The following is a 15,572-nucleotide window of genomic DNA, read 5'->3' as shown; positions in this document are numbered from 1 at the left end:
TGCAGGGACATACATACACTAGATCCATGCACATATTTCTGCTTGGTCTCCTTGATTAGAAACACATAAAAGATTTTCATGTTATACTGAGATTGAGGTGTTAACTTTGTATTACATTCTTCTTTTGATTACTATATTATAAATTTATTTTTTCTTTCACCATTTCAAGTTAATGTTTTTCTAAGTTGTCTCTTTAGCTCCATTTATAATTGCCTATATTCCTTTGCATTGTTATCAAATATCAATTTTCTGAATGAGTTGTGCTTCTAAGAAACTTTTTAAAACATATGATCCATGGCTGTCCTGTTCTTTATTATGAAAGCTTATTAACATGGCCTTGTGTTAATGATGCTGAGTACCCACAGTATATAGATTACTTTTTCTACACAGGTATAAAAATGATCCCTCCTACATTTGAAAAATTTATAATAGAAAGCCATTTCATGACTCTTCAGTCCCTATTTTCATGGATAGTCTGAATTATTTACTTCTTACATGATTGGGAGTGGACTTCATCTTGCTCTATTACCTTTTTCAATTCTGTAGTTTATCTTCATATACTACCTTTATATAATATAAAGGGAAAGGCCTTCCTTTATAATCAGTTTTCTCACTCTTCTCTTTTAATGCTTATATTCTGTACTTTTTAAGCAGAATATATTTGTATTTGTATAGCCCTGCAAGTTGGGGGTTGGGGAGGACTAGAGGAGTTGTTTATCTGTGTTGTCTTAATTTAGAAGCCTGAGATCCAGAATCTTGGAACTTTGATTTCCTTACTTTATACTTGCCATAGTTTCCTATAAGGGTATCAGATTGTGTTCTATAAATTGTGGCCTCATTTATAAGTTTATGGAGGCAAAGTAGCCCTGTTGCATGCCTGAGCCTGTAATAACAATCCGGGTATTAATGTTATTGTCATTGGTACCCTTGATTGAATTCCCTTGTTCACATATGGAATTTATTAATAATACTTCTTGGGTGAACTTTTGAGTTGTATTGTACTCTTAACTCGCTGTAAGTTTATAAATTAGCTTTTTATATTCAGCTAACCACTTCAGTGGTATTGTAGAAATTCGTCACATCTTTTTGGTGTGATTACATATTTGAAATTTTACTTTGGATACATTTAGTTGTGTTACACCCTAAACATCCCCAGCACTTCATATTTTGAGTTTAAAATACTGCATAGGTCAGGCTTTGGTATCAGACCTAGCCTTACTGTGGCCTCTGTCATATTCTTCCAGTTATATGACTTTGGGCAAATCACTTCTTCTCTGTAAACTTCAATCCTCTCATCAGTAAAATGTGAGTTATAACTACCTATCCATAGGTGATTGTATTGATTAAGTGTGATAATATATAAATTATAGATTTTGATAATTTTCAGTATGTATTGTCTACTGGTAACATCTTTGGCTTTTAGGGAACTCTGCCTTTGGCTGTATGCCTACTGGAATTTTGAGATTTGTGATAATTCAATAACAACAATTAAGTGGTAGAGTTATTAACTGGACACCAGAACAGTGAGGACTTAGTTTAACGTCCTCTCATTCTTGGTTCATCCCCACCCCTTTCATCATCTTTGTCAGTATTACAGTAACAAAATTAAACTGATCATAGGTTGACAATCTGAAGAGATCCTGAAGCGTATACTCTTTTCTAAACTTAATTCAGTCACATCTCTCTTAATTCCTTGTTTTCATCTTTGTGTCTTCTCTTCCCATAATCTTTTTATTGTCTCCCCAATATAAATATTATAAAAAGTTCATTAAATTTGAAAACTATATGAAAATGTCTCTGTAAATGTGTATTTATGTAGTTATGTAAGTGGCATTGTCTGCTATTTTAGATTGTATGCTCAAAATAAGCAAGAATTGTGCCCTTTTTGGCTTAAATTATATTTAGTATCAGTGTTATGTGCATAAAAATTATGTATTTGTCCATGGCCTTTTTGTATATGTAATGATAATTACCTTCTTTTCTGAGTTATTTTTTAAGGAAACAACAAAAACACCTTCTTCCATGTTTCTGCCTTCCTTTCTTTTTCTGATAGTGGTTCCATTGGTGATTATGTTCTTGTTTCAATTCCAGTCAGCAGTTCACATTCATAATATTCCTGCCTGTCCAAGCACAAAATAATTCTGCACTTTTTACATATCTTCTTCTGTCATACATCAGTGATCAATCTTCAGTTCACTATCCTCAGATAGCAATAAGAAGAGTCAATAACCACTGGGAATTTTATATATGTGCATATATTTTGACTGTGGGAATTATGACACAGGTTGAGAATGATACAGACATGTATATTGTGAAAAGAGCTCCTTGGATGATTCTGATATCTGGTATGTCTTCCACAGTCTCCCCACCCTATAAGAGTTTTATTTTTCATGATTTACACATTTTTTACTCATAGTTTTAAATTTCTTAAAGTGCTTATTTCCTTTTTCTAATTGACTGCTATTTTGCCATTACTGAAAAATTCTAAGAGCACTCCACATACAGTATTTTGCCAGTGAAATCAGGTTATAGATTATGTAGCTTACCCAAATTAGCATAAACAGAAAGATTGATAGGTGGCTGTTATTTCTATTTTTCAGAGTCTGGCCCATAGTGTCTATTCAGTTTTCAGTTAAAGCTTGCTCTGAAACAGTATCTGTTTATTTGTAAAGATGAGCATTAAAGTTTTTTAGAATTATCATATAGAAGATTAAAAAGGATATTAAAAATTGCCTTCTCTGTTTACCAACCTTCTAATTTTCTGGAAAGTTTGTTGTGTATTCCTTTAACATTTACAGTTAAGTGTTTTACATCTTCCTGCAAGTCAAATGTAAAAATTCCCCTCATAACCGTTCTTGTATAGGCAGTAGCTGCTGACTGTCATTTGAGCACTTTACTTCTCACGTACTTACAGACTTAATTTCAGTGTTATTCTTCTTGTGGCTAAACATTGCCAGTTCTTCCACTATGCTTTTGAAGGCCTGCTTATTTTGTTCTTTTTTCATACTTAGGGATTTGGGAAGTAGAAAAGGGTAATATTTAAAAACTTAACTTTTTAAATCACCTTCAAAATAATAGGAAAGGAGTTGTTCTGAATTCTGCCCCTTTTCCTGATCTTAAAATATATCAAATGTGAATAAATAAAATTATGTATAGTGCAGTAGAAGTTTTAACACCAAGACACTATTTATAAATAATATAAATAGAGCATTTCTATCTATGGGGAGTTGATATGATAAAAAGAACACCTACATTGAGAATCAGGAATAAAAAATACTAATAACATGTTTTAAATTGATGTTAAATTTTCATGCCTGTGGTAATCATTTACAACAATCCCCATTTAAATAGATGAGAAAACTGAAGCACAGAGAAGTTATGTCATTTTTTACAGGTTAAAAGTCATGGAATTGGGATTTGAACTCAAGCCCTGGATCCGACAGTAACAAAGCAGCTTAATGATGTCATCAAGTCATTATATTTCTGTTTTTTGTAAAAGACTGTACACGGAATCTTCAGTGTTAATTCCATTTCTCATATTTTAGGTCTCTTCCACACTATGTAGAATGCTTTTAAAACTATATACTCCTATTAATATACTGAAGAGGAACAAGTGGATTCTCTTAAAACATGGATAGGCAGGAAATTCGTATGTGGCAGACTTTTTTCAATTTCCCTTAACTTTGTTAGAGGCCCATTAAAAAACAGGCCATAAATTCTGGTACCTTTAAAGCTATCTATAATATGTTGTTAAATAAACTGAATTGATAAGTTAATTCATGAACATAAAGCTCAGGAATAAAAGCATTGAAATATTGTACATACATGGGAAACAGGATTTTCACAAGACCTTTGTGTTTAGAAATGAAACAGGGCCTTAATAAAGGATCTGATAACTGAGTAACCATATTTTTAATATGCTATTAATAATTACCTCTCTATTCTCAAACAAAAATGGAGTTACAAAATGTAAATCTGTATCCACTCCTCCACAGCAGTCACCTTTTTTCTTCAGTTACAGCAACAAAGGCTGTAAAATAGCAGAGGGAGACATGGGGCAGTTGTGTCCGAGTTAGTAGGCTTCTCTGAAAAGTTCCTTTCTTCGCCATTCTGGGTCATGGGAGTAGAGTAAAAGCAAGGTTTCTGACATGGTCCCAGGGAGCATACTACTCCGTCTTCTGTTTCTGTAAATAAAGCCAGTTCAGCTTTAAATAAACCATGGTGTCCAAGTGCTTCTGGGCTGTTCCTCTGTCCTTTTTAAGGAGCTGGAATTAAAAACAACTGTCCCCTTAGAAATGTGGTACAATGTTACACAAGCTCTTAATCATGGTCTAACCATCATATGACTTTAGCAATACATAGGAGCTAAGCCACTTTTCACTTGTACTTTCTGGAAGAGATGGTGGACTTCGTGCTTCTGAATGCTGTAGTTTAATTGCTTATAGGTGTGAAGAGATAGCTAAAGCCTAACTGCCAAATATATAAGCTTAATATAATTCCCAGCCAAGTGTTTGCATGAGAGAGCCTGTATTTTGTTAGTCCTGAAAGACTGCTCATAATATCTGGATGAAGGGTAGTTTTGGTGGCCCTTATGGCATTATTGTGGTTCACGTTTGTAGAAAACCCTATGATGCATAAAGCAGTAGACTCAAACTTTATGAAACTTTGATCCTTTGTGATATTGCTGTTGCTGAGCTCTTCCCCCGTAAGTCTGGTTCTGAGATTTAAAACTTGAGAAGGGAACCAACATTATTGAATGGTTTTTATGAGTTTATTAAATAAACTAGGCAGTTTTTTATGTGTTTCATTATTTAATCCTTATAACAATTTTGTGAGGTAGGTACTATAATCCTTGAGGAAACAGGCTAAATATGTTCAAAATTAGGATCTAAATTAAAATTGTGTTCTTGTCATTTTTAGCTGTGTCCAACTCAGTTACATATTTAGGCCGCCTTTTACCATAGGAAGCCAGGTTTATTGAAAAGTACGAGTTCATGCCTTCTGGGCGGGTTGGAAAAGAGACGTCAGAAATAAAGATGACATTGCCACAGGCTTTGGAAGAGACCTCCAGTGTGACAAGCCTTGCAGATCTAGGACACTGTACTCCTTTGGGCAGGCAGGTTCTATATCAGATTCTCAGTATTTTTAAGTATTAAAAAATTTTCAACAATATTGAAGTATATAAAGTATGCTATACAATATATTTAAAATGTAGAGTTTGATCAACTCTGGCAGTATATACTTATGAAGCCATCACCATTATTAAGATAACATTTCGTATCCCCAGAAGTTTCAATATGCAGAAGTTGATTTTTAAGCTTTACAAAATTGTTCATGTAGCTATCCAAGTCTCAAGTGGTAAAAAACCTTAGACTGAACTACACGCAGTCTTACATGAGTGAGCATAGAGGGATAAACATTAAGGCCTTTGAATGCTTAGAAAAACATCTTTCTATTTATTTATTTATTATTAAGGTATCATTGATATACAATCTTATGAAGGTTTCCCATGAGCAACATTGTGGTTACAACATTCACCCATATTATCAAGTCCCCCCACACCCCATTGCAGTCACTGTCCATCAGTGTGGGATATTTTGGTATCATTAATATCAGTGTGGGATATTTTGGTATCATTAATATACGATCACATTAGCAACATTGTGGTTATTAGATTCCCCCCATTATCACGTCTCCACCACATACCCCATTACAGTCACTGTCCATCAGCAGAGTAAGATGCAATAGAGTCACTACTTGAAAAAAGACATCTTTTTAAAACCTGAAACTCTGCTTGTGAAAGAGTTTCTGACATTTAGTAAAGCTGTTTTTATTATTCGGCATATAATTTAGTTCCGTCTTTATAGTTGTGTGAAATATTTTGAAGCCTAATTAAAAACAGCCATAGAAAACAGTTGACCAAGGGAAATAGAACATATGAGCCAATCATCTAGATAGAAAGGCAAATACAATCAACATAAAAAATAATTATGTATGAAATCAGAACAGAAGGTGGGGCCTTGGCAGCTTTCATAGGAAGCTACCAGGGCTTCCTGACCTGGGGAGGTGATGCCCTGGCAGTCATATATCCTGGTGGCCATCTGTCTCTGCTGGGACTTAAGGCCTACAATGGGTTTGTGAGGAGAAGGAAAAAAGTCCTTCCATAGAGGATGTTTGGTGAGCGATGTAAGCAAGTCTGGCTACAACTTTTTTAGAACTAGTGAAGAACTGGTAAATTAACTGCACCCTCAGTGGCCAGTGGGTGGTGATTAAAGCCTTTTGTGTATTACAAATGCAAATATAGCTAAAAGTAGTTTTGGAAAGGTAGAAAAATCCCTACCTTCCCTTTGTGTGGTTCCTTCCCTTTTGTGTTTAAATACACAGGGTTTCTTAAGCAAAACTCTCCATCTTTTAACTAAGCCCTAATTTTTGCACATTTCCTCTCAGATGGCAGATGAGGCAGAGATAGTAATGTGTCCATTTTGTTACTACATGATGTCCTCACAGCATTGAGACAGTCACCATTTTCTTCGGCCTCGTCTTCCAGTTCCTTGACGTGTCGATAACAGTGCTGGCAAATGTGCTGTCCTCCTGCCTTTGGACTGTCGGTTTCTTTTTTTTTTTCTTTTTAATTTTTTATTAAGGTATTATTGACATACATACACTCTTGTGAAGGTTTCATATGAAAAGACAATGTGATTACTACATTTACCCATATTATCAAGTCCACACCCATACCTCAATGCAGTCACTGTCCATCAGTGCAGCAAGATGCTACAGATGCAATATGTGCCTTCTCTGTGCTACACTGTTTTCCCCATGTTCCCCCACACCATGTGTACTAAACATAGTATACCTCAGTCCCCTTCCCCACCCCTCCCCTTTGGTAACCACTAGTTCCTTGGAGTCTCTAAGTCTGCTGCTATTTTGTTCCTTCAGTTTTGCTTTGTTGTTATACTCCACAAATGAGGGAAATCATTTGGCACTTGTCTTTCTCCACCTGGCTTGTTTCACTGAGCATAATATCCTCCAGCTCCATTCATATTGTTGGAAAGGGTAGGATTTGTTTCTTTCTTATGGCTGAATAGTATTCCATTGTGTATATGTATCACATCTTTATCCATTCATCTACTGATGGACACTTAGGTTGCTTCCATATCTTCTTGGCTAATTGTAAAAAGTGCTGTGATAAACATAGGGGTGCATATGTCTTTTTGACTCTCAGAAGTTGTATTCTTTGGGTAAATTCCCAGGAGTGGGATTCCTGGGTCAAATGCTATTTCTATTTTTAGTTTTTCCAGGAACCTCCATATTGCTTTCCACAATGACTGAACTAGCTTACATTCCCACCAACACTGTAGGAGGGTTCGCCTTTCTCTGCATCCTCACCAGCATTTGTTCTTAGTCTTTCTGATGCTGGCCATCCTAACTGGTGTGAGGTGGGTGATATGTCATTGTGGTTTAATTTGCATTTCCATGATGTGGAGCATCTTTTCATGTGTCTGTTGGCCATCTGAATTTCTTTGGAGAACTGTCTATTCAGATCCTTTGCCCATTTTTTTAATCCGGTTATTTGCTTTTTGGGTGTTGAGGCGTGTAAGTTCTTTATATATTTTGCATGTTAACCCCTGTTGGATATGTCATTTACAAATATATTCTCCCATACTGTAGGATGCCTTTTTGTTCTGTTGATGGTGTCCTTTGCCATACAGAAACTTTTTAGTTTGATGTAGTCCCATGACTTCATTTTTGTTTTTGTTTCCCGTGCTTGAAGAGATATGTTCATGAAGAAGTTACTCATGCTTATATTCAGGGGATTTTTGCCTATGTTGCCTTCTAAGAGGTTTATGGTTTCATGACTTACATTCAGGTCTTTGATCCATTTTGAGTTTACTTTTGTGTTTGGGGTTAAACAATAATCCAGTTTCTTTCTCCTGCATGTAGCTGTCCAGTTTTGCCAACACCAGTTGTTGAAGAGGCTATCATTTCCCCATTGTATGTCCATGGCTCCTTTATTATATATTAATTGACCATATTTGGGTGGGTTTATATCAGGACTCTCTAGTTTCTTCCATTGGTCTATGGGTCTGTTCTTGTGCCAGTACCAAATTGTCTTGATTACTGTAGCTTTGTAATAGAGCTTGAAGCTGGGGAGCATAATCCCCCCAGCTTTATTCTTCCTTCTCAGGATTGCTTTGGCTATTCGGGGTCTTTTGTGGTCCTATATGAATTTTAGAACGATTTTCTCTAGTTCATTGAAGAATGCTGTTGGTATTTTGATAGGAATTGCATTGAATCTATAGATTGCTTTAGGCAGGATGGCCATTTTGACAATATTAATTCTTCCTATCCATGAGCATGGGATGTATTTCCATTTATTGGTGTCTTTAATTTCTCTCATGAGTGTCTTGTAGTTTTCAGGGTATAGGTCTTTCACTTCCTTGGTTAGGTTTATTCCTAGGTATTTTATTATTTTTGATGCAACTGTGAATGGAGTTGTTTTCCTGATTTCTCTCTCTGCTAGTTCTTTGTTAGTGTACAGGAAAGCAACAGATTTCTGTATATTAATTTTGTATCCTGCAACTTTGCTGAATTCAGGTATTAGATCTAGTAGTTTTGGATTGGATTCTTTAGGGTTTTTTATGTTCAATATCATGTCATCTGCAAACAGGGACAGTTTGACTTCTTCCTTGCCAGTCTGGATGCCTTTTATTTCTTTGTGTTGTCTGATTGCCATGGCTAGGACCTCCAGTACTATGTTGAATAGAAGTGGGGAGAGTGGGCATCCTTGTCTTGTTCCCAATCTTAAAGGAAAAGCTTTCAGCTTCTTGCTGTCAAGTATAATGTTGGCTGTGGGTTTGTCATATATGGCCTTTATTATGTTGAGGTACTTGCCCTCTATCCCCATTTTGTTGAGAGTTTTTATCATGAATGGATGTTGAATTTTATAGAATGCTTTTTCAGCATCTGTGGAGTTGATCATGTGTTTTTTGTCCTTTTTGTTGATGTGGTGGATGATGTTGATGGCTTTTCGAATATTGTACCATCCTTGCATCCCTGGAATAAATTCTACTTGATCATAATGGGTGATCTTTTTGATGTATTTTTGAATTTGGTTTGCTAATATTTTGTTGACTATTTTTGCATCTATGTTCATCAGGGATATTGATCTGTAATTTTCTTTTTTTGTGGTGTCTTTGCCTTGTTCTGGTATTAGAGTGATGCTAGCCTCATAGAATGAGTTTGAAAATATTCCTTCTTCTACTCTTTGGAAAACTTTAAGGAGAATGGGTATTAGGTCTTCACTAAATATTTCATAAAATTTAGTGGTGAAGCCATCTGGTCCAGGAGTTTTGTTCTTAGGTAGGTATTTGATTACCAGTTCAATTTTGTTGCTGGTAATTGGTCTGTTCAGATTTTCTGTTTCTTTCTGGATTAGCCTTGGATGGTTGTATTTTTCTAGAAAGTTGTCCCTTCCTTCTAGGTTATCCAGTTTGTTAGCATATAGATTTTCATAGTATTCTCTAATAATTCTTTGTATTTCTGGGGTATCTGTAGTGATTTTTCCTTTCTCATTTCTGATTCTGTTTATGGGAATAGACTCTTTTTTTCCTTGATAAGTCTGGCTAAGGGTTTATCTATTTTGTTTATTGTCTTGAAGAACCAGCTATTGCTTTCATTGATTCTTTCTATTGTTTTGTTCTTGATTCTATTTATTTCTGCTCTAGTCTTTATTATGTCCCTCCTTCTACTAACTTTTGGCCTAATGTGTTCTTCTTTTTCTAGTTTCATTAATTGTGAGTTTAGACTGCTTATATGGGATTGTTCTTCTGTCCTAAGGTAGGCCTGTATTGCAATATACTTTGCTCTCAGCATGGCCTTCATTGCGTCCCACAAATTTTGTGGTGTTGAATTATTGTTGCCATTTGTCTCCATACATTGCTTGATCTCTGTTTTTATTTGGTCATTGATCCATTGGTTATTTCAGAGTATGTTGTGAAACCTCCATGTGTTTGTGGGATTTTTCATTTTCTTTGCATAATTTATTTCTAGTTTCATACCTTTGTCATCTGAGAAACTGGTTGGTACAATTTCAATGTTTTTGAATTTACTGAGGCTCTTTTTGTGGCATAGAATATGACCTATTCTTGAAAGTGTTCCATGTGCACTTGAGAAGAATGTATTCTGCTGCTTTTGGATGTAGAGTTCTGTAGATGTCTGTAAGTCTATCTGTTCTAATGTGTTGTTCCATGTCTCTGTCTCCTTACTTATTTTCTCTCTGGTTGATCTGTTCTTTGGAGTGAGTGGAGTCTTGAAGTCTCCTAAAATGAATGCATTGTATTCTATTTCCCCTTTTAATTCTGTTAGTGTTTGTTTCACATATGTAGGTGCTTCTGTGTTGGGTGCATTGATATTTATAATGGTTATATCTTCTTGTTGGATTGACCCCTTTATCATTATGTAATGTCCTTCTTTGTCTCTTGTGACTTTCTTTGTTTTGAAGTCTGTTTTGTGTGATACAGATACTGTAACTCCTGCTTTTTTCTCCCTATTGCATTAAATATCTTTCTCCATCCCTTCACTTTTAGTCTGTGTATGTCTCTAGGTTTAAAGTGAGTCTCTTGTAGGCTGCATCAGTGTATAGATGGGTCTTGTTTTTTTATCCATTCATTGACTCCATGTCTTTTGATAGGTGCATTCAGTCCATTTACATTTAGGGTGATAATCAATAGGTATGTACTTATTGCCATTGCAGGCTTTAGATTCGTAGTTACCAAAGGTCCAAGGTTAACTTCCTTACTCTCTAGGAGTCTAACTTAGCTCTTGTAATATGCTATTACAAACACAATCTAAAGGTTCTTTTCTTTTTCTCCTCCTTTTTCTTCCTCCTTCATTCTTTTTTTTTCTTATCATTAATCTACAGTTACATCAGGAACATTATGTTTACTAGACTCCCCCATCACTAAGTCCCCCACACATACCCCAATACAGCATCAGCATAGTAAGATGCTGTAGAATCACTACTTGTCTTCTCTGTGTTGTACAGCCCTCCCCGTGCTCCCCCCCACATTATCCCTGCTAATCCCTCCCTTCCCACCCATCCTCCCCGTCCCTTTCCCTTTGGTAACTGTTAGTCTGTTCTTGGGTCCTGTGAGTCTGCTGCTGTTTTGCTCCTTCAGTTTTTTTCTTTGTTCTTATACTCCACAGATGAGTGAAATCATTTGATACTTGTCTTTCTCTGCCTGGCTTATTTCACTGAGCGTAATACCCTCTAGCTCCATCCATGTTGTTGCAAATGGTAGGATTTGTTTTCTTATGGCTGAATAATATTCCACTGTGTATATGTACCACATCTTCTTTATCCATTCATCTCCTAATGGACACTTAGGTTGCTTCCATTTCTTGGCTATTGTAAATAGTGCTGCGATAAACATAGGGGTATATATGTCTTTTGCAGACTGGGCTGCTGCATTCTTAGGGTAAATTCCTAAGAGTGGTATTCCTCAGTCAGTCAAATGGTATTTCTATTTTGAATTTTTTGAGGAACCTCCATACTGCTTTTCACAATGGTTGAGCTCATTTACATTCCCACCAGCAGTGTAGGAGGGTTCCCCTTTCTCCACAACCTCGCCAACATTTTTTGTTGTTTGTCTTTTCGATGGTGGCGATCCTTACTGGTGTGAGGTGATATCTCATTGTGGTTTTAATTTGCATTTCTCTAATTAGTGATGTCGAGCATCTTTTCATGTGTCTGTTGGCCTTCTTCTTTGGAGAAGTGTCTGTTTAGCTCCTCTGCCCATTTTTTAATTGGATTATTTGCTTTTTGTTTGTTGAGGTGCGTGAACTCTTTATATATTTTGGGTGTCTACCCTTTATCAGATCTGTCATTTATTAATATATTCTCCCATACTGTAGGATGCCTTTTTGTTCTATTGGTGGTCTCTTTGCTGTACAGAAGCTTTTCAGCTTGATATAGTCCCAACTAGTTCATTTTTGCTTTTGTTTTCCTTGCCTGGGGAGATATTTTCATGAAGAAGTTGCTCATGTTTATGTCCAAGGGATTTTTGCATATGTTTTTTTCCAAGAGTTTTATGATTTCATGACTTACATTCAGGTCTTTAATCCATTTCGAATTTACTTTTGTGTATGGGGTTAGACAGTGATCCAGTTTCATTCTCTTACATGTCGCTGTCCAGTTTTGCCAACACCAGCTGTTGAAGAGGCTGTCATTTCCCCATTGTATATCCATGGCTCCTTTATTGTATATTAACTGACCATATATGTTTGGGTTCATATCTGGACTCTCTGTTCCACTGGTCTGTGGGTCTGTTCTTGTCCCAGTACCAAATTGTCTTAATGACTGTGGCTTTGTAGTAGAGCTTGAAGTCGGGAAGCGAGATACCCCCTGCTTTATTCTTCCTTCTCAGGATTGCTTTGGCTATTCTGGGTCTTTTGTCGTTCCATATGAATTTTTAAACTATTTGTTCCAGTTCACTGAAGAATGCTGTTGGCATTTTGATAGGGATTACATTGAATCTGTAGATTGCTTTAGGCAGGATTGCCATTTTGACAATATTAATTCTTCCTAGCCAAGAGTATGGGATGAGTTTCCATTTGTTAGTGTCCTCTTTAATTTCTCTTAGGAGTGTCTTGTAGTTTTTCGGGTATAGGTCTTTCACTAACTTGGTTAGGTTTATTCCTAGGTATTTTATTCTTTTTGATGCTGTGAATGGAATTGTGAATAGAATTGTTTTCTGATTTCTCTTTCTGCTAGTTCATCATTAGTGTATAGGAAAGCAACAGATTTCTGTGTGTTAATTTTGTATCCTGTAACTTTCCTGAATTCAGATATTTGTTCTAGTAGTTTTGGAGTGGCCTCCTCCGTTTTTTATATATTAGGTATCATATTCTGTACTCTTTGTCTCTCCCTTGATTGACTTTGGGGATAGTTAATTTAATTTTGCATTTGCTTAGTAATTAGCTGTTCTACTTTCTTTACTGTAGTTTTATTGCCTCTGGTGATAGCTGTTAAACCTTAGGAATACTTCCATCTATAGCAGTCCCTCCAAAATACACTGTAGAGACGGTTTGTGGGAGGTAAATTCTCTCAGCTTTTGCTTTTCTGGAAATTGTTTAATCCCTCCTTCAAATTTAAATGATAATCTTGCTGGATAAAGTAATCTTGGTTCCAGACCCTTGTGTTTCATTGCATTAAATACATCATGCCACTCCCTTCTGGCCTGTAAGGTTTCTGCTGAGAAGTGTGATAATTGCCTGATGGGCTTTTCTTTGTTATGTGATCTTATTTCTCTCTCTGGCTGCTTTTAGTAGTCTGTCCTTATCCTTGAACTTTGCCATTTTAATTACTATATGTCTTGGTGTTATCTTCCTTGGGTCCCATGTGTTGGGAGATCTCTGGATCTCCATGGCCTGAGAGACTATCTCTTTCCCCAGACTGGGGGCGTTTTCAGCAATTACCTCCTCAAAACACTTTCTATCCCGTTCTCTCTCTCTTATTCTTCTTCTGGTACCCCTATAATGTGAATATTGTTGCATTTGGATTAGTCACACAGTTCTCTCAACATTCTTTCATTCTTAGAGATCCTTTTTTCCCTCTTGTGCCTCAGCTTCTTTGTGTTCCTCTTCTCTAGTTTCTATTTCATTTATTGTCTCCTCCACCATATCTAATCTGCTTTTAATACCCTCCATTGTGCTCTTCAACAATTGGATCTCTGACCAGAATTCATTCCTGAGTTCTTCAATTTATTTCCATACCTCCATGAGCATGTTAATGATTTTTATTTTGAACTCCCTTTCAGGAAGATTCATGAGGTCGATGTAATCTTTCTCAGGAGTTGTATTAATAATTTTACTCTGAACCAAGTTCCTTTGGTGTTTCATATTTGTATATGGTGCCCTCTAGTGCCCAGAAGCTCTACTTTCTGAAGCTGCTCTTCCCCTGGAGCAATGTCAGGGGTCGCAGGAGTGTAGTGTAGTATTGGTGCCTGGGGGGAGGAAGGAGCTGTTTCCTGCTTCCTGGCTTCTTTGCCTATCTCCACTGCCTGAACCAGTAGGCCAAGCAGACAGGTATAAGCCTCTGTGCTTTGCATTTGTAGTTGCTGTAGACAGATCTAACCTCTGGCTGGCCTAACACGAGGGTAGGGTTTGCTGGTTTGCAAGCCAGATGGGGCTGGCCAGGAGAAAGGTTCAGTAGGCTGCATATCACATAGGAGTTCCTTGGAGCTGTATAGTCAGCCAGGTAGCTGGAGCACCTGAAGATCGTGAAAGCTCCCAACCTCCTGGGGAGAGTGCACCTGGACAATTTTGTTTACCTGTCCTTTCTCCTGAGCTGTAAGCTCTGTGCAGTCCTTGCCCCTTTAGCAGCCGTCTTGCTAAGGGCTCCCTTGTTAGGAAGTCTCTCAGACTGCCTGCCTTTCTTTGTCCCAGAGCAGCCAGATATGGATCCCTGCTTTCCACAAGCAGCTGGAAGCTCAGTCTCTCCAGGAATTCTGCCTGTCTTAGCTTTCCAATCCCCTAATGACGAGAGTATCATGAAAGCACCATGAAATAAATGTAAGTTTGTGCTCCCAGAGTAAATCTCCGGAGTTAGATATTCAGCAGTTCCAGGCCTCCACTCCCTCCCCGTTCTGTTTCTCTTCCTCCTGCCAGGTGAGCTGAGGTCAGGGAAGGGCTTGGTTCCCGCTGGGCCACAGCTTTGGTACGTTACCCTGTTCTATGAGGTCTGCTCTTTTCTCCAGGTGTATGCAGTCTGGCGCAGTCCTCTTTCCTGTTGCTCTTTTAGGATTAGTTGTATTAATTATATTTTCATATTATATGCAGTTTTAGGAGGAAGCCTCTGTCTCACCTCTCACACCACCATCTTTAATCCTTTGGACTGTTGGTTTCTTGCTCCTTGTGATTCATATTTGGTTTTTCATCCCTCTTATATTAGTCCTCGTTGTTGTTTTTTTTTTTAACCCTCTGCACATTTCCTCCTTCCCATTAGCTATATCACCAATCTGGGGGCCAAGCCTTATAGTTTTATCCTTGTGTTACACATTTACTTCTTCAGGAATTAGATTATTTCACTCTGTCACTTATTGTCCCTGACACTGGAAATGTTACTTCTCTCTGCTTCAATTTTCCCACTTGTAAAATGAGTGTAATAGGTTCCTTAGAGGACTATTGTGGAGATTATTAATGTATTCAGAGTGCTTCGAGCTAAAACTGGTAAGTACTCCTACATGTTTGCTTTTATGTTTAAACTTATACATTTGAGATTAGTACTCTACAAACTGCTTTTACCTTTTCCCAATATGTTTCTTCAGGGACCTGCAGATAATTCAATTAAGTATCTCACCAAAACTGAAGTAGTTAAAAAACTAAGCAAAGAATCTCGTAACCCTGAGTTCTCTGTCACTCTCATTTCTCGGTGATTCTTTTTCTTTCTTGTTTTCCATCATACATCATCAGGTGCTGCCAGTTACCATTTATTGTCTCAGATCCATTTCTTTCTGTTGCTATAGTCAGATAGTAATTTTAGTGGGTCCCCCTGATTCCAGGCAGCCATT

The 15,572-nt window shown here is 37.0% G+C and overlaps 1 protein-coding gene across 3 annotated transcripts in view; it reads left to right on the top strand.

Moving 5' to 3' along the window:
- Positions 1–15,572, top strand: part of UBTD2 (ubiquitin domain containing 2) — a 57,880-nt gene that overhangs the window by 37,458 nt on the left and 4,850 nt on the right. The window lies entirely within an intron of this gene.

This window comes from Manis javanica, chromosome 1, assembly GCF_040802235.1.
Source record: "Manis javanica isolate MJ-LG chromosome 1, MJ_LKY, whole genome shotgun sequence".
NCBI lineage: Eukaryota > Metazoa > Chordata > Mammalia > Pholidota > Manidae > Manis > Manis javanica.
The sequence above is the reverse complement of the archived record's forward strand: the minus strand, read 5'-3'. Positions and strand labels throughout refer to the sequence as shown.